This window comes from Schistocerca piceifrons, chromosome 3, assembly GCF_021461385.2.
Source record: "Schistocerca piceifrons isolate TAMUIC-IGC-003096 chromosome 3, iqSchPice1.1, whole genome shotgun sequence".
NCBI lineage: Eukaryota > Metazoa > Arthropoda > Insecta > Orthoptera > Acrididae > Schistocerca > Schistocerca piceifrons.
Window position 1 is genome coordinate 651280541 of NC_060140.1, and position 20468 is coordinate 651301008.

General features: G+C 42.1%; 1 pseudogene; it reads left to right on the plus strand.

The window, feature by feature from the left end:
* The first annotated feature begins 440 nt into the window (after positions 1 to 440).
* LOC124790769 lies at positions 441 to 558 on the plus strand (annotated as a pseudogene).
* Positions 559 to 20468: the final 19910 nt, after the last annotated feature.

Here is a 20468-nt window from a genome sequence, read left to right on the forward strand (position 1 = left end):
TACCTACCGAGGCCCTCGGCTGAGGAATGAAATACATCTGTAAGGTTTCCTTAAATTATGTGAAAAAACAGCTTTGGTAAAATCTGTTTGTTCGTTTAGTATTTCTGATGAAAATTTTTTACTTATTCTGAATAATTTTCGATTTCTCAAGTGTATTTAAAAACAGCCTCTAGGCATCTTGTGCAGAATTTTAAGATTTTTTTGCATTTCAACTGATGTGTAATTGTTTCGTGGAAACTGGTTTTTTATACAGCCTTTATTGCTGTCTTGTGCATGTTCTCTAAAATGTTATTAAGGACCTACCAATGTGTCATATATAAAGTTTTTCACAATCACTACACTTAATGCTGTAGGCACCCATGGCCTCATACTTATTACGCCTTGTCTCAATTGAGTGTCATAGTTTGTTTCGTAACTTACTGCTAGTTTCTAACCCGAGAGCCAACGGCCTTGACACAGTGGTAACACCGGTTCCCGTCAGATCACCGAAGTTAAGCGCTGTCGGGCTGGGCCAGCACTTGGATGGGTGACCATCCGGTCTGCCGAGCGCTGTTGGCAAGCGGGGTGCACTTACCCCTTGTGAGGCAACCTGAGGAGCTACTTGATTGAGAAGTAGCGACTCTGCTCTCGGCAACTGACATACAGTCGGGAGAGCGTTGTGCTGACCACATGCCCCACCGTCTCCGCATCCAACGCCGACTGTAGAATGAGGATGACACAGCGGCCGGTCGGTACCGTTGGTACGCCAGGCCCTGTGGACGGAGTTTACGTTTTAACCCCAAAGCAATAATATGCCTCCAGAATCTGTTTACTAGATTCTCAGTGAAAGTTCCTTTGCATTCATACTTATCCTTATTTTCTGTTGCTTGTTTTGAACGCTGAGTGCTTTTTATATTTATAAGCTTATTGTACAGAGACCTAACTTCTTTACTATTATTGCCATTGAACCTTGATATCTGTTCTAAAATATTAAGTTCTTTTTCTGTCTCATTAGCATTTGGAGAAAGCTTTGTTAAGTTATTTGGCATAGCTTGAAAGTAGGTCCATTTACGCATATTTGGGTGGCATGAGTGCGCTGGTATAAGGGCGTCTGTAAAGTTGGCTTTCTAAAAACGCCAAATTTCAGTTTGTCAGTGAACCAATTTGTATTTAAATTAAGAAACTTTCAAACCTGTCGAACATCGTATTCAACTGTAAATTTTATATTGGGGTATAAACTATTAAATTTCACGAGCACATCATTCATCGTTTCATCATTGCCTTTTATTACTATGAAGGTGTCATTCACATACGTGCTGTAAGCAAGAACGTTACTCCAAGTTTCTGGATATCTAATAACAAAACTGTTTTCCAAGTGATTCGTGAGAATTTTGGTTACTGGAGCCAGTAGCGTATTTCCCAAAGATAAGGCTTCTGGTTGGCAAACTCTAACGTACTGACCAATTCTATACTGACCAATTCTACTCTCTCACTTCGCCAAATTTACTTATGTTCTGATGAACTTCGCTTCATAATGTCAATGGTTTCAGAAATTGGTATGATAGTACATAGGTTAACAGCATCTAAGGAGGTTTGGTAAGCATTTTACGGTATGAATGAATCTTTTGATTTTTTTTACAAAATGGTACGAGCTCCTCATGTTAAAGGGCCTCTCACAAGCTGAAGTTCTGTAAGTTGTTTTATACTTAGATCCCTATCTAACTTACACAGGGGTGCTTTTCGACTATTCGTAACTGGATTCACGTGATGTGATTGTTTGTGCAACTTCACGTGTGATTTAAGTGTAGGTGTACCTGGATTCATGGTCTTTAGTCTGTTCCTATGTCTGTCTTTTGCATATGGAAAACAAAATGTCTTTAATTGCGTTCTGAAAGTAAATTTTTGCCCTAGGTCGAGAGTTGGCAATACTCTACTAGGATTTAAAGGTTGGCTACAGAGCGAATACACAAGCTCTGGAATATAAGACATTGTTGTCGCGCTTCGCAGCGCACCGATTAATTAGTGGCAGTTTGGAGGCCAGCGTAGGAGCCCGCCTGCTGTGGTGCGCACGTGTGTTGGGTGAGGGGTCGTCGCCGAGCTGCCGTACTGCCGTTTCCGCCAGCAGCGACACAGGATTTGGTATTGAGTTTATATTTTTTTTATAATTTGCAGCGCACTTATTAATTTAAAGAAAAGGGTTTCTGCATGTGCGTAACAGCAGACGGTAATTTTGATGATAGGAGTTGAATTCTTAAGGGAAAACATTGTCAGGCGAATAGATTAAGTATTGATTTTTGTCATTGATTTCTTTTCTAATTGTCACTGAATTGTTTCACAATGTATTTAATTGAGAAGTATTTCAGCCTGTCTCAAGAGTTTGATTGATTATTGCTTTAATGCCACTGGAGGCAGATTTGCATACGAAGCGATTGTTCAAAGAGCTTCTAGCGTTTTGTTAATTGAATGAGAAAGAATCGCTTTCAGAATATAGTTTTTGAAAAAAGGAATTACTTGTTTGGGTTATCATTTATCGAGTTTAGATGTGACCAAACGCTTTCTCTTGAAATATATGTAGTTGTAGTAAGCAGCAGCAGCCGCAGCAACAGCAGGAGCCGCCATACAGAACATGCATTGCACTCAGCTTGAATAATAGGTTTTTTTTATGTTTTTGTTAAATAATGGAATGCAGCAGATCAAGTAGTAGCAGCAGAAAGACCAAGTAAGTTATTTGTTGCGCACAGGACCAATTAAAAAAATAATAAAGTCCAGGTGATCTCTGTAATAGTAAAGATAACAAGAGTACAAGCACGAGATTTTCAGTAGAAAACATGAGATAAGAAGAAAGAGCTCGCGACGTTCAAGGTTACACTTAACCTCAGCAGTAACACTATTGATGAAAATTTCCATTGTTTTGTTAATACAATCACAATCATTAATAAACAAAATCGAATTGCTCTCGCCACCCTTCGCCACTTCATTGTCATGTAGTTTTTCATTCAGTTGTCTTACACATTTTAATAACATTGGGGACTGTTCGAAAGTACTACGTGTCTCAATTGAAATTTCAGTTTCATGGATTCTTTACCCCTGAAATTGTTGGATACGATAGAATGCTAAAAAACTTAGTTGTGAACAAAAAAATGCATCGTGTACTACGTATCTAGGGCCGCTCAGAAGTTTTACCCACTTGGTTTCTAATTTGTTCTTTGGTACAATTTTCATTTGTCTCTTCGTTAAGATTGATGATGAGATACAAAGTACCTATTTAACAATTTTCGGTGAATGACAGGAGATTAGCAAGGTAAAAAAAGTTTATTGTAATCTGTACACTATGTATGTAACCAATGGTGAAATGTGACACATTTTCATACCTTTGATATCGGTTTTGTATTGTATTTTATAGCCTTTGAAAATGACGGAAGCTCAATAGGGCCAATGCGATTTTGGAAATATTAAAAAGTGTGGTCAGGACATATGAAACTTACTAAAGATATACGCCGTTTGGAATAAATAAGCACACAGAAATTCCTAAAGAGTGTTTGCAAATTTTGCGGAAGGAATATCTTTGATAAATTTATCGTGACGAACAATAAGAGAAGCATTCAGTTCGAAAGGAAAAGTAATTCAATCTCAGGGTTTCGTCGGAACCATGGATCTCACTTGCGTCATGGTACAAAATATCTTTCGGGTTGGAGTTTATTGCTGGCAGACCGATGAGACTGTAAGAGCGTTCGGAAGAGCAAACGCCGACGGAGTCTCCTGGGACTCTGGCAACCCGCCAAACATACAGCGGCCGATGGAAACAGCCACACGATGGCGAACGGCGGTGATGTAGGGAGCGGAATACTTAGATGCGATTGACGTTGGTAGTTACATAGGCCCCTCCATACGCCCCTCTCCCAGTGAAAATACGGGTCGTTAAACACAGTTTCACTGGTACGAGTCGAAACTGTACAGAGAAATTACGGAGTTGCTTTTCTGGTTAGGTATTTAGGATGCTTCATCGTTTGATTATATATTCATTACAAGTGCAAGTACCCAATCAAACGATGACGTTTCTTAAATGACTTTGAGGGGGTAACGTTACAAATGATTAACGACTATAATGTGTGACCCAAATGTATAGAGACACAATTCTACAGAATCTAGAGGATTGCAAGCTAAATGAAGAACTTAGGGTTGAAAATCAAGTTTTAACATATTTACTGACGTAAACAGCATATACTTATAGCAACAACTTTAGCTCATAGAAGCGGTTGAAATTCACTTGAAAGACCAAGAGTAAATTTTTATTGCAAATTTCTAATGTAAATTTCTACCGATGACAATACCTTTCTTCCGTTTAGGGTTATACCTGATGCGAAACCATTCCGCGTACATTAGTTCGGCTTTGCTGGCACCATGCATTTACAAACATTGAGATACTTTAATTAGACGCCAAGTTCAGAACGGTAGAACAAAATGTACTAATATGCTAAATAGATGGAATGTGTTTCATGTGGACTACAACTGATCATGCGAAATTACATTTGGTGGTTTCTATCTCGCATTTATATGATGAACTGCATACCATCTACTTATTTAGGTGAAATCGTACTTTTTAGATGACGGTTGTTTGTGTAAATGCTTTTCCGTTACTCTGAGCAATAATTTTGACTTTGCTGGAAATGTACTGATTATTTATGCTTCCTTCCAATATTTATGTCTACGACTGTTCTAAACACCTAGCTAAGAATATTCTGTTTAGAATTTCCTTTGCTGTAGTGGATCTTTTAGAACGTTAATTTACCCGTTACTGTGACACAATAAATGAATATCTGAAGATGGAAGCCACAACGTTCGAAGTCGTTAAGGAAAATGAAAGTATTTTTGGCAACTGTTTAGTAACTGCTCCCGGCAAATCAGCTCATCTCTTTACTCTAAATGTGGTCGGCCGCAGTGGACGAGTGGTTCTAGACGCTTCAGTCCGGAACCATACGGCTGCTACGGTCGCGGGTTCGAATCCTGCATCGGCATGGATGTGTGTGATGTCCTTGGGTTAGTTAGGTTTAAGTAGTTCCAAGTTTAGGGAACTGATAACCTCAGCTGTTAAGTCCCGTAATGCTTAGAGCCATTTCAACCATTTTTTACTCAAAGTATGTGCGCACCAGAAGACTATATCGTCATTTGTGTGTGTAAACTTGTAAATGTGTGTGTTCGTGAGATACTCAAAAGCGTTGTTATTACATCAACTGTGATGCATTACAGTCTAAGAGAAAATGTAGTTTGTTCTAAAAAGATATGAAAATACAATTCGGAAGCAGAGCTCACAACGATGGAGATAAAAGTAAAGAGTTCACCTTTGTCCGAGGTTGCTTCGCTCGCTGCAAATGCAAGCAAACTTCCACCCGTGTTTACTACATGGTTTGCGCTGTCCTGCATTTATGCATCGATTTCGAGCAGAGATGAGCGCGTCAAACATTCGCATTGGAGAGCGCGTAACAAGTTTAAAAAACGAGCCAACGACTGAATCCATTTGGAATGAATTCGCCCGCTTGCATATGGAGACGTGGTGACCGGGTAAAATCAACACGACTGGTGACGCAATTAGTGCACCACGGAAATTCCCACACAGCGGAAAACCTTGCTCATGGATTCTATGACCGGGCAAGAGTTTTTCAGTTCGTAATAAATTGAAACTGTGTTCGGGTAAAGTTACGGCAGTGTACCTTTGCTCCTAAATACTAAATTGTGTCTTGCAGTTACACAATGTTCTGTCTGATTTCAAGGAAGATGCTAATGCCTTATTGCATACACAGTCAGTAGAACAGTATCTGAATATCATAGCTATCATATCGTATGAGAAAAGTTGTGCGCACAGCGTAAGGCTCTTAGTTAATAATATACACGTAAGCGGCTGTTAAATGCAAATGAGGCAGATGGAAATAAAGTAAGAGAGCTATTCATTATTTCAAAGGTAATCGCCACACCCCAATGTGAGACAAGAGAGTCAGTGGTGTCATGGAAAAACGTTTTCTGTTGCCTGCGGAACCATGACTGTATCCAGGAGTGCACCTCTTCGTGTGAAGCAAATCGACGGCTACAAACGTCTTCCTTCAAGGCTCCAAAAATATGAAAATCATATGGATGCTGGTAATGATTTCCCTATGAGACGTCTACAGTGGAGTCGAAAGAAATTTGGCAACATGGGGACGGGCATTATCGTGCTGCAGAAACAGATTGATGACGTCTGTCAACATTCCTGGGCCTTAGGACTTAGTCACACGTTTCAATTCTTGCAAAGTGCCCTCGTAGCACTATGCGTCAATTATGGCTCTATGTTCCAGAAAGTAAATGACCTGGTACGCCTGACGGCTGGCTCTGAACACTATGGGACTTAACAGCTGAGGTTATCAGTCCCATAGAACTTAGAACTACCTAAACCTAACTAACCTAAGGACATTACACACATCCATGCACGAGGCAGCATTCGAACCTGCGACCGTAGCAGTCGCGCGGTTACGGCCTGCCACAGTTGCGCTCACCTACAATATGTGATCAAAAGTATCCGGACACCTGACTGAAAATGTCTTACAAGTTCGTGGCGCCCTCCATCGGTAATGCTAGAATTCAATATGGTGTTGGCCCATCCTTAGCCTTGGTGACAGATTCCACTCACGCAGGCATATTTTCAATGAGGTGCTGGAAGTTTCCTTGGGTAATGGCAGCCCATTCTGCACGGAGTGCTACACTAAGGAGAGGTATCGATGTCGGTCGGTTAGGCCTAGCACGAAGTCGGCGTTCCAAAACATCCCTAAGGTATTCTACAGAATTCATGTCAAGGCTCTTTGCAGTCCATTACAGGGATGTTATTGTCGTGTAACCACTCCGCCAAATGTCGCCCATTATGAAAAGGTGCTCGATCGTGTTGAAAGATGCAGTCGCCATTCCCTAATTGCTCTTCAACAGTGAGAAGCAAGAACGTGGTTAAAACATCAATGTAGACCTAAGCTGTGATAGTTCCACGCAAAACAAAAAAGGGTGCAAGACCCCTCCATGAGAAACATGGTCACACCATAATGACACAAAAGCCTCCGAATTTTACTGTTGGCATTACATAAGCTGGTAGATTGCGTTCAGCGATCATTCACCATACCCTCACCCTGCCATCGGATCGCCACACTGTGTACCGTGATTCGTCTCTCCACACATCGTTTTTCCACTGTTCAGTCGGTCAATGTTTACGCTCCTTACACCAAGCGAGGCATCGTTTGGCGTTTACCGGCGTGATGTGTGGCTTATGTACCGCCGCTCGACCATGAAATGCAAGTTTTTTCACCTTCCGCCTAACTGTCATAGTATTTGCAGTGGATCCCGATGCACTTTGGAATTTCTGTGTAATGGTCTATTACGCATTAGGAACCTCTTCAACAGTCGGCGGTCTCTATCAGTCAACAGACGAGGTCGGCCTCTACGCTTTTGTGCTGTACTTGTCCATTCACGTTTGCACTTAACTATTACATCAGAAATAGTAGACCGGGGGATATTTAGGAGTGTGGAAATCTCGAGTAGAGACATATGACACAAGTGACAACCAATCACCTGACAATGCTCGAAGTCTGTGAAATCCGCGGAGCGCCCCATTCTGCTTTCTCACGACGTCTAGTGACTACTGAGGTCGCTGATACGGAATAACTGGCAGTAGATGGAAGCACAATGCACCTAATGTGAAAAACCTATGTTTTTGGGGGTGACCGGATACTGAGACTGGTTTGATGCAGCTCTCCATGCTACTCTATCCTGTGCAAGCTTCTTCATCTCCCAGTACTTACTGCAACCTACATCCTTCTGAATCTACTTAGTGTATTCATCTCTTGGTCTCCCTCCACGTTGCCCTCCAATGCTAAATTTGTGATCCCTTGATGCCTCAGAACATATCCTACCAACCGGTCCCTTCTCCTTGTCAAGTTGTGCCACAAACTCCTCTTCTCCCCAATTCTGTTCAATACCTCCTCATTAGTTATGTGGTCTACCCATCTAATCTTCTGCATTCTTCTGTAGCACCACATTTCGAAAGCTTCTATTCTCTTCTTGTCCAAACTATTTATCGTCCATGTTTCACTTCCATGCATGGCTACACTCCATACAAATACTTTCAGAAACGACTTCCTGACACTTAAATCTATACTCGATGTTAACAAATTTCTCTTCTTCAGAAACGGTTTCCTTGCCATTGCCAGTCTACATTTTATATCCTCCCTACTTCGACCATCATCAGTTATTTTGCTCCCCGAATAGCAAAACTCCTTTTTTACTTTAAGTGTAATTTCCTAATCTAATTCCCTCAGCATCACTCGACTTAATTCGACTACATTCCATTATCCTCGTTTTGATTTTGTTGATGTTCATCTTATATCCTCCTTTCAAGACACTGTCCATTCCATTCAACTGCTCTTCCAAGTCCTTTGCTGTCTCTGACAGAATTACAATGTCATCGGCAAACCTCAAAGTTTTTATTTCTTCTCCATGGACTTTAATACATACTCCAAATTTTTCTTTTGTTTCCTTTACTGTCGCTCAATATAGAGATTTAACATCATCGGGGAGAAGATACAACCCTGTCTCACTCCCTTCCCAACCACTGCTTCCCATTCATGTCCCTCGACTCTTATAACTGCCATCTGGTTTCTGTACAAACTGTAAATAGTCTTTCGCCACCTGTATTTTACCCCTGTCATCTTTAGAATTTGAAAGAGAGTATTGCAGTCAACATTGTCAAAAGCTTTCTCTAAGTCTACAATTGCTAGAAATGTAGGTTTGCCTTTCCTTAATCTATTTTCTAAGGTATGTCGTAGGATCAGTATTGCCTCACGTGTTCCAACATTTCTACGGAATCCAAACTGATCTTCCCCGAGGTCGACCTCTACCAGTTTTTCCATTCGTCTGTATAGAAATCGCGTTTGTATTTTGGAGCTGTGACTAATTAAGCTGATAGTTCTGTAATTTTCACACCTGTCAACACCTGCTTTCTTTGGAATTGGAATTATTATATTTTTCTTGAATGCTGAGGGTATTTCGCCTGTCTCATACGTCTTGCTCACCAGATGGTAGAGTTTTGTTAGGACAGGCTCTCCCAAGGCCGTCAGTAGTTCCAATGGAATGTTGTGCACTCCCGGGGCCTTGTTTCGACTCAGGTCTTTTAGTGCTCTGTCGAACTCTTCACGCAATATCGTATCTCCCATTTCATCTTCATCTACATCCTCTTCCATTTCCATAATATTGTCCTCAAGTACATCACCCTTGAATAGACCCTCTATAGTGTAAGTTAACCATACAAATACCGTTAAAAGAGTGCAATGGTCGCTTTAGAGCGCTATAGACTGTGCGGAAACAGTAGCAGGTGGACACGTGACCACGTTGCTGTTGACATTAAGTCGTGGCAATGAAGTGGTGTGAGTGCGGGTTGCACGGAATCATCACATTGACATGAATCGACGGAGGGACTTGCCAGAATGGCAGATATGGAGTTAAATTTTTTCGACGTGCTCATCACCAAGCTGTGAGGAAAGTTTCCCGATTTGTTGATCTGTTAACTCGGTTTGTCCAACGTGAAAAATGGTGTACCAATAGCAGCCATGTAAAACGACGTAGGGAAAGTTGTCGTAGGAATACCCTAAACCAGTGGTTCCCAACAGGTGGTCCGCGGACCCCCAGGGGTCCACGAGTTATGCCAGAGGGGTCCGCAAGATGATATTAGAATAAAAAATATATTAAATATATTTCGTATGATAACAGACTTTTTTGTTTTGGGCGCTCAATATTTTTTGAAAAATGAGTATGTGAATGTTTTTTTTCTATGTAACAAAAATGTAAAACGTATAAAAAGACTCAGAATTTGGTTTTTTTAGGTACATGATAATGTGATACGACAAGGTACCAATCATACTTGATGAGGGGGTCCTCGAGAAAATTTTGTCTGGAACCCCTGCCCTAAATGGCAGGGAACGGAGATGAGTGTCAATGACAATCGGCTTCAGCTCTAAGAAGAATTGCTGCTGCCAGTGAATGTAGGTCCCGCTCAATCAGTTTCCGGCAGGGAAACACTGCGTGCTGTGGACATCTGCAATCGGGCACCTGACAAAAGGCCATTGCTCACAGTGGTACGCACGACTTCAGTGGGCAAAACAACACAAGAACTGGACAGTAGCAAATTAAAGGCATGTTGTTGGTCATTTGAGTCCCATTTTTACCTCTTTTATAATGGTGCTAAGTGTCATTCGGACTTTCATATATAGCATGAGCAGTTCAGGCAGTCGGTGATTCAGCGATGTTTTGGGGATACATTTTCTATCATGGACTGGACCTACTTATTCAAGTTACCGTTAACGTGAAGGATGAGTTTACTTCAATACCATCGTTGGTCAAGTGTTGCTCTTTCTTCTTCATCTCGATGGTGAGTATGTTATGCGTGACTATTTGGAACAAAGGGTGGCAACGTAGCAACCAACACACCCGGAATATGGGAACTCTGCTGAATCTAATCATCAGTGGGTGTCTACAGTTGGATGTGGCATACTTGGAGAAACTGTCTGGATTGTTACGAAGACTATGAGCGGTTTTATAGCTTAAACGTTATGTCCTTAGGTTGAATAATTTTCCTGCTTGCTTGGCGTACACTGAGCTGACAAAAATCATGGGATGCCTGCTAATATTGTGTCGGATTTCCTTTTTCCCGGTCTTGTGCCGGAATTCGACGTGGTATGGCCTCAAAAAGTCGTTGGAAGTCGCCTGCAGTTACATTGAGCCATGCTGGCTCTGTGTACGCCCACAACTGCGAATGTTACCGGTGCAGGATTTTGTGCACAGACTGACCTCTCCGTTATGTCCCATAAAATTTCTATGGGAGTCATCTCAAGCTAAAAGTCATCTCAAGCTCTCTGGATGGCCAAACCATTCGCACTAATTGCCCTGAATGTTCTTCAGACCAGTCACCAACAGTTGTGGCCCCGTGACATGGCACATTATCATCCATAAAACTGCCATCGTTGTTTGGGAACATGGAGTCTATGAATAGCTGCAAATGGTCTCCAAGTAGCGGAACATCCACAGGACTCAGTCCATGGCATATAAAAACAGCCCACACCATTACGGAGCCACCACCAGCTTGCACAGTGCCTTGTTGTCAACCTGGGCCCATGGCTTCCTGGGGTCTACGCCACATTCGTACCCTACCACCAGCTCTTATCAACTAAAATTAGGCCCCATCTGACGAAGCTACGGTTTTCCAGTCACCTAGGGTCCAGTCGATATGGTCACGAGCCCAGGAGAGACGCAGCAGGCCACGTACCGTTAGCAAAGCGCTCGTGTCGATTGTCCGCTGCCAGAACCCATTAACGTCAAACGTCGCAGCGTTCGACGTGCGTCCCATATTGATTTCTGTGGTTATTTCACTTGTCTGTTAGCACTAATAACTGTAAGCAAACACCTCTGTACTTGGTCGGTAAGTGAAGGCGTTGTCCGTGGTGAGAGGTAATGCCTGAAATGTGGTATTCTCGTTCTCTTGACGCTGTGGATCGCGGAATATTGAATTCCCTAACGATTTACGAAATGGAATGTCCCATGTGTCTAGCTCCAACTACCATTCAACATTTATAGCCTGTTAATTCACGTTGTGCGGCCTTAATCTCATCGGAAACCTTTCCACATGAATAATGCGAGTCCTAATGATAGTTTTGCCACTGCGCTGACATTTCACAGCTTCTGTACGCGGTACTATCACCATCTGTATATGTGCATATCGCTGTCCCATGACTTTATCATTTCAGTGCATAATGCAGTACACTAGTAATTTATTTTATCCACGCTGAGGTATAATTTGAATAAATACTCACAATCACTAATTCCTCTGTTATGCTCACAGATGTTCACAGTATCACACTGTACAGTAATTAAGACAATCTTTGAAGAGCTGTTTGAGAGAAACATGTGTACATTTCTCAGAAATACCAATGGGCATTATTTTGATAAGTCTCATAACACTTCTTCCTTCCCTAATGCCCATCCGTTTCGGATGTTGGTGACCATCACGGGTATAACATTTTTATTTGCAGGAATAAGTTACTCACTCGGGTGGGAGTTCCATGTCCTTAAGTTTACGCGCCAAGACCTTCTTCATCTTCTGCTTCTTCTATTCTTCTTCTTCTTCTTATTCTTCTTCGTCCGGTTTTACCAGGCATCTTTGCTCCAAGAATGTTCGAAAGCTATTTATACCTGTTTCCATACCTCAGTACGTGACCGTGATACTGTATGTTTTTTCTTTCTTCATATTGTGGAGAATGTCGTTGTTAGTAATTATATCTGTCCACGGCACTTCTAGCATTCTCGTGTACAATCAGATCTCAAATGCCTGACTCAGTCAATTCGTTTGGCCCTCATCTCGATCAAAGTCCAGTTCTCAACTCCATGGAAGAGGATGGGATATGTATCAACGTAGAAATATTAATCTTGTTTCGCTTGGGAGTTCATGACTGGTGAACATATTAGTCATTCTACAAAACGCGTCTCTGGCTTTGTCAACACGAACCATACTTCTTGCGAGTCATCCGATTGGTTGTTGATGATATTTCCCAGATATATTGTTTACTTGTTCAGTAAGTTCACAATTAACGCAGAGATGACAGTTTGGTATGTCTTTCTTGTGTGTGACCATTACTTTTGTTTTAATTATGTCACTTTCTAAGCCATAGCTCTTGTCACTGCTTAGCTTGATTCGGTATACAAAATGTTGAAAATCATTTACAGTGTCAAAAACGTTTCAGTAGCATCATCAACGGATATTGTTCACCTTCTCTCCATTCAAGATGATTCCTCCTTCGACACTTTCAAGGGATATACATTCTGTATAATGACTGAATATCAGTGGTGACAAAATACCGCCCTGCATCAATCCACGACATGTCTTTAATGTATCAGATTTCTCATTTTCTACTCTGACAACAGGATATTGATTTCAATGTAGATTAACTATGACCCGGAGGTCTTTCTCATGTATCACTCTATTTTTTAGAACCTAGCGCATGTTACAATGTTCTACTCTATCAAATACAGTAGAAAGCTTTGTAGAACTAGACCTAGATACTCAGTATTGTTATTATAACTGATATGCATTGCCGTCGCCATCACAAACACAGCATACAACAATCATGTGTCTACATTGGCGTGTCAGATCGTGACATATCAGAATATATCAGTCGCAGACTGTGTTTCAAAAATGTACAGTGTAGAGAAATAAGAGGCGGCAGTTGTTGCAGAACCAGCCCATCATTTTGTAGGACAATGTTCTGACACGTTGGCCCAAGTTGTGACTCATTTGCCGACCGGACTGGCCGACCGGTTCTAGGAGCTACAGTCTGGAACCGCGCGACTGCTACGGTCGCAAGTTCGAATCCTGCCTCGGGCATGGATATGTGTGATGTCCTTAGGTTAATTAGGTTTAAGTAGTTCTAAGTTCTAGGGGACTGATGACTTCAGAAGTTAAGTCCCATAGTGCTCAGAGCCATTTGAACCATTGTGACTCATTTGTTTAATGGAAGGTGCCGATAAATGCTGTACCAACCACCAAAGTCCCCTGACTTGAGAATTTATGATTACAGCTTCATTTCTAAACAGAAGGAAGCACACCATGGCATTCGCTTCAGAACTGTTACATCGATTCGTCAGGCATTACGCTCTTTTTTTCTGTTGAGGTGTACAAGGGCTTACGAGCTTGTCATAGAGGAAGTGATAAGCGCCGATCAGTCTCAGAGGTGAGTCCGAAACCTGGATTCATTTTCGTAATGGTGTCGTAGTGAGAGTGAGGCTGGCTGACAACAAGCGTATTCAACCAGGAGCTGGAAACGTCAGAAGCAATCAACCGAGTAGCCTGGTTTTCAAGATGCAGTGTAAGGTTACGAAGTTAGCTTGGTAGAGGAAAGGATGCTCCTTGATTCGCAATTTTGTACTGCCTTTCTTTTGTAAACATAACTATTGATTGTCACCATTGCAACAGCATGTAGCATCTCCGTGTAATGTGATTAATCTGTAGACATCAGGCAATTAAAATGAAAGATACCAGGTGAATACTAATGACAATGCCGGCCATATTGTCACTAACTAAAGATTATTTTAAAATCCATGTGCACCGTCTGAAGATATCTGTCAGCATGAAAATATTTCAAAAGTAAGAGGTTGTAGTTTTCTGTACTTAGCACTTCAGAAGTGCTTCACATATTACGTGCAATATGCTGTGCCTATACCTTCACGAGAGCACGAGTAAGTTACACATTATTGTGGCAGGGGTAGTAACATTTATTGAATAGTGGTGTTGTGTTCCTGTGTCACTTTGAAGTGCAGCCCACTTCAAAGTGACACAGAAACACGACACCACTGTTCAGCAAGGATATTAAGTCTTTGCAAATAACGGTCGGAGCGATCTACCAATCATTCATTTCCTCGACGATAGAAATCCACTCATTGGACACTGGGCCATTCGACAACGTCCGTGTGAACGTTACAACCGTTGAAAAATCTGGGCTCACTGGGAATCATTTCAGCAAAGGTCTAAAAATTCTTTTGTGGGTATGTCGATGGGCTTCCTCCAGATCAGCACCATCCACATCTCTGCGTCCTTGATCAAATTCTGGCAACATTTCACAGCGGTTGGACGCGATATTGCACTTAGTTCATATATCGAGAGTTTCATGTTCATTCTTTGTACTATTGATACGTTTTTCCCACAAAAATCTTGTAGCCTTGCAAACTTCAAATGTGGAGTACTTTTCCAATTGCCATGCCATTTCCCTCACCTACTGTGATGCAACTATTATCCACATCGTAGCGAAATTCTTTCACCGCGGAAGATCGTAACACGGTCCCTCCTTTCCACCACCGAATGAACGTTGAAACGCGCAACAGAAAATCAACTAAAATCACTTGGCACTGGAGAAGAGCAGGACCAGACGAAATACCTATAAAATTCTATAAATATTATGCCAATGAAGTTGCTCCCGTTCCAGCAGCAGTTTATAGTAGGTCGCTAGAGCAACAAAGGGTACTTTGCGACTGGAAAAAACGCAGGTCATTCCCGTTTTCAGGAAGCGAACTAGGAGAGATGCGCATAATTATGGGCACTTATCGTTGACGTCAATCTGTTGTAGAATTAGGGAGCATGTTTTCTACTACGTATTATGACGGTTTTGGAGAACGACAATCTCCTGTATAAAAATCAACATGGATTACGCAAAGAGAGGTCTTAAGAAACTCCGTTCGCTCTGTTTCTCCATTAGCTGCGGAAAATCGAGCTCAGTCTGATGCCGTGCTCTTTGACTTCAGGAAGGCGTTTGGCAGTACCACGCACTGATGCGTATTGAAAAATATTCGCGCTTACCGAGGATCGAACCAGATTTGCGACTGGATAAGAGACTTCCCTACTGATTAAACTCAACATGTCGGTCTTAACGGAACAAAACCGACAGACGCAGTGGTAATATCCGAAGTACCCCAAGGAAGTGTGATAAGACTGTCTCTGCTTAAAATGTATGTAAATTATCAAGTAGAAAGAGTCGGAAGCTCTTTCAGACTGTTTACATGCGATATCGTTGTCTATAAGAAAGTAACAACGCCAGAAGACAGCATCAATTTGCCGAATGGGCTGCAAAGGACTTATGAATGGCGCAGGCTATGTATGTTGACCCTGAAAGTAAACAACTGTAATATATTACGCATACATAGGAAAAGAAATCCACTACTGTGAAACTACACCGCTGATGAAAAATTGCTGGTAACTTTATCTAACTAAAATATCTAGTAGTAACTATCCAGAGAGACACTAAATGGACTGACTACATGAAGCAAATAGTAGAAAAACCATATGGTAGACAGAGATTCATAGCAAGAATCTTAAGGGAATGTAACCAAACCACGAATGATGTGGCTTAAAAAGGCTCCTGTTCTACCGATGCTTGAGTACTGTTCATAAATGTGGAATCCTTACGAGGTAGGATTGATAGAAGAGAAAGAGACGAGCCAGTGAGCGAGAGCGTTATAAAGATGCTCAACGAACTCCAGCGCACACGACAGAAGAGAGGCGTTGTTGAAATTTAGAGTAGACTACTTTCCAGAAAGAGTCGAAAAACATGTTACTTTCCCTCAAAACCCTCTCGCGAAATGACAACGAATAGAAAACTCTAGAGATTAGAACTAATACAGAAGCTTACCGACAACCATTAACTCACGCGCAATTTGTGAGGGTAACGGAGAAGGGGGGATCTGTTAGTTGTACCAGAAGTACCCTCGACTGCACACCGTTAGGTGGCTTGCGGAGTATGATATAGATGTAGAACTGCGTCAGCAGAACACCTACGGATGTAGTCCCTTCTGACAATGCGACACTCTTATTGCGAGATGGTCTTACCGTGGGACAACATGTGTAACAGTACTAACAGCACTCAAAAATTCGAAATAGACCGAAAGTCAACATTAAGTAATGACATTATCAATGCAAATTCCTGCCACCTGAAATCACACAAATACACATAATTTCACACCACATCGAAAGAATAATTTAAATGCCTCTTACAACAGGACTCTATACAAGAAGAAATAGCAGTAAAAACAGAAATACACGTACAAGGGAAGTACATCGAACAAAATTAGTGAACTACTGAAAAGCACCATTATACAGTTTTGCGTACCAAACAGGAAGGTAATATAGAAACAAAAATACCATCATGCAACTGGAAACCACCAATATTCTCAGTGCCAGGTATATGTACACTGAAGTGCCAAAGAAGCTGGAATAGGCATGCACATTCAAATGCAGGCATATGGAAACAGGCAGAATACGGCGCTGCGGTCAGAAACGCCTATATAAGATAACAAGTGTCTGGCGCAGTTTTTAGATTCATTACTGCTGCAAAAATGTCAGGTTCCTAAAATTTAAGTGAGTTTGAACGTGATGTTATAGTCGGCGCACGAGAGATGGGACACAGCATCTCCGAAGTAGCGATGAAGTGGGGATATCCAGTGAGACTATTTCACGAGTGGGCCGTGAATATCAGGAATCCAGTAAAACATCAAATCTCCGATATCGCTCCGGCCGGAAAAAGATCCTGCAAGAACGAGACCAACGACGACTGAAGAGAATCGCTCAGAGTGACGGGAGTGTAAACCTTCCGCAAATTGCTACAGATTTCAATGCTGGCTCATCAATATTTGCTAGCGTGTGAACCATTCAACGAAACATCATCGATATGGGCTTTCGGTACTGAAGGCCAACTCGTGTACGCTTGATGACTTCACGCCTGGGACCGTCAACACCGTCACTGGACTGTTGATGACTGGAAACATGTTGCATGGTCGCACGAGTCTCGTTTCAAATTGTATCGAGCGGACGGACGTGTACAGATATGGAGACAACCCATGGCTCCATGGACACTGCGTGTCAGCAGGGGACTGTTCAATCTGGTAGAGGCTCTGTAATGGTGTGTGGCGTGTGCAGTTGAATGATATGGGACTCCGATACGTTTAGATACGACTCTGACGGGTGATACGTACGTAAGCATCCTGTCTGATCACCTGCATCCATTCATGTCCATTGTTCATTCCGACGATCTTGGGAAATTCCAGCAGGACAATGCGACATCCCTCATGTCCAGAATTGCTACAGAGTGGCTCCAGAAACACTCTTCTGTGTTTAAACTCTTCCGCTGGTTACCAAACTCCTCATACATGAACATTATTGAGCATATCTGGGATGCACTGCAACGTGCTCTTCAGAAGAGATCTCCACACTCTCGTACTATTACTGATTTATGGACAGTCCTGCAGGATTCATGGTGTCAGTTCCCTCCTGCACTACTTCAGGCATTAGTCAAGTCCTTGCCACGTCGTGTTGCGGCACTTCGGCGTGCTCACGGGGGCCCTACACGATATTAGGCAGGTGTAGCAGCTTCCTTGGCTCTTCAGCGTAAAATTCACTGCAACGACTGTGAAAAATTTTACGTGGAACGAACGGGCAAAGACTTCGCCAGTAGATATGGACTAAGTGACAATAGCCTAGCCACCTTTCTCCATCGCAGTAATAATGAACGAAAGACAACAGACCCATTGCAAAGTGGTGACGATATTTTACACATAACATTAAAAGGACCAATGGTGAATATATTGGACGAAACTGAAATATATTTACACGCAAGAATTATCCACATTTAATCGGCTACGCAGGAACTTACGTAAAAAAAATTTTTATCGAAAACCTTACTAGCATTATTCACCAAGATCCTGGATGAACCAGAGCACAAGGAGAGACAAAATTTTAATTCAATAACGCAGCACCAGAGACACCCATGCAGTATAAAGCAGTAACACCCCTGACAGAATTTTCAACAAACAGATATAACCGTATAATATCGCTGATGATCTGACATAATTGCTGTCGCGAAATGTCAACTGGAAATTAAGTTTATTTCCGACCATTATTAACGAAATGTCAGAACATTAAATACAGTTGAATACTACTGGAATAACAACGAAAAAATATAATCAGTAAACAAATAGACTACAACAGAAATAAAGTCGCTGATCATGTGTCACAACTGCTGCCACTAAATGTAAAAGTCAACTAGACACAGAGACTTATTTCTGACCACTGCTAAACGAAAAACCAGGACGCCCTACAAAACTGATTATTATTGCTTCATTAAAGTAAAAGATAATCATCAACAGAAAAACGATATTGTACGGAAACCGGCACTTGAAATCGTATGTAAAATCGTATTATTCATAAGTAACTCACACGTAATACAACAAATGTACCAGATTTATAAGATGTTCTATTACATATAACCTAATGGTGGCTGTATAGCTTAAACACGCCTATAGTTCAACTCTAAATAATACTCATAGCCGCACGACTAGTTATACAAATTTTCTAAGTTTTTGAAGTCTGCTCGTAATTATAATGGACAATGTGAAAAACAACTGACCAGACAAAAAGCCAACTTGATTTTCCTGAGAATGAGAAAAGAGCAGAAGGGAAAAAATGTGATGTTAACCATTTCGTTCGGGCACAGTGATTTGGCGGACTAGAGTCGGTAGCCTACGCCACATACTGGAGAAATGGCAGCCGGCTGCCAACTGGGCGTGTTTGCCGTGCTGTTGGCCCCGCTACCGGTGCTGCCCTGCCCGAGCCCGCATCCGTCTGGCTGTGTGCGCAGCCGCTGCCGCCGCTTTCCGCCTCCTAATTATGAGGCTGCACGCCGCGAATCGGCAGCCGAGGCCGCAGTATTAGTTGTGCTGCAGTTGGAGGAGGCGGCGAGTGCAAACCTGTCCCGCACACTACCTCGCAAACAATGCCTCTGAGGCAATGATGACGACAAGAGTGAGCCCTGCACCTTAAGACTGTTCACGTTTAAGTCGCATAGTGCACTTCTCAGTACACTGAGATGATGTAAGTCATGAGATAGCTATATGCACATATACAAATGGCGATCACGTACACAAGGTGTAAAAGGGAGTGCGTGGGCGGTACTGCCATTTGTACACATGATTTATGTGAACAGGTTCCCGTCGTAATTACGCCTGCAAGAAGGAAATCATAAGGCTTTGAACGCGGAGTGGTATATGGAGCTAAATGCAGGGGACACTATTCCGGAAATCGTTAGACAATTTAATATTCCAAGGTCCAAAGTGTCAAGAGTGTGCCGAGAATACCAAGACATTACGTCTCACCACGGACAACGCAGTGGCTAACGGACTTTAGTTAACGACCCACTGATGTGGCGTTTGCGCAGAGTTATCAGTGCTAACAGACAACCAACACTTCGTTAAATAACCGCAGAAATCAATATGGGATGTACGATAACTGTATCCGTTGGGGCAGTGCGGCGAAATTTGACGTTAATTGGCTATGGCAGCAGACGACCGACGCGAGTGCCTTTGCTGATAGGACGACATCGCCTGCAGCGCTTCTCCAGGACTCGTGATCATAGTGGTTGGACCCTAGTCGAATGGAAAACCGTGAACTGGTGACATGAGTTCCGATTTCAGTTGGTGAGACCTGATGGCAGGGTTCGAGTGTGGCGCACACCCCATGAACCATGGACACAAGTTGTCAACAAGACTCCGTGAAAGGTGGTGGTGTGGTCAATTGTCGAACGGAGTGAACAGGCTAAAGGCAACATAAGAGAAAAGTAACTGTACCATGGAACACTTTTCAGACTTCCACCTCAAGCCAGAGATATAAATGCAGTCCAATATACTTTCTGATTCCATTTTGAAATGACAGCATTCACGTTTTGTGTCCTTCACTTTCTTTATGAAATTTGAAACATTACTTCGGGAAAGCGATCTTTTTCCTAATGTCAATTAACGTACCCAAGTACAACACGATCTTTTGTTTCATTATTGCTCTACTACACATCAGTAATCAGTAAATGAAATCAAATGAAGTAGAAGTATTTTGAAAAAGTTAA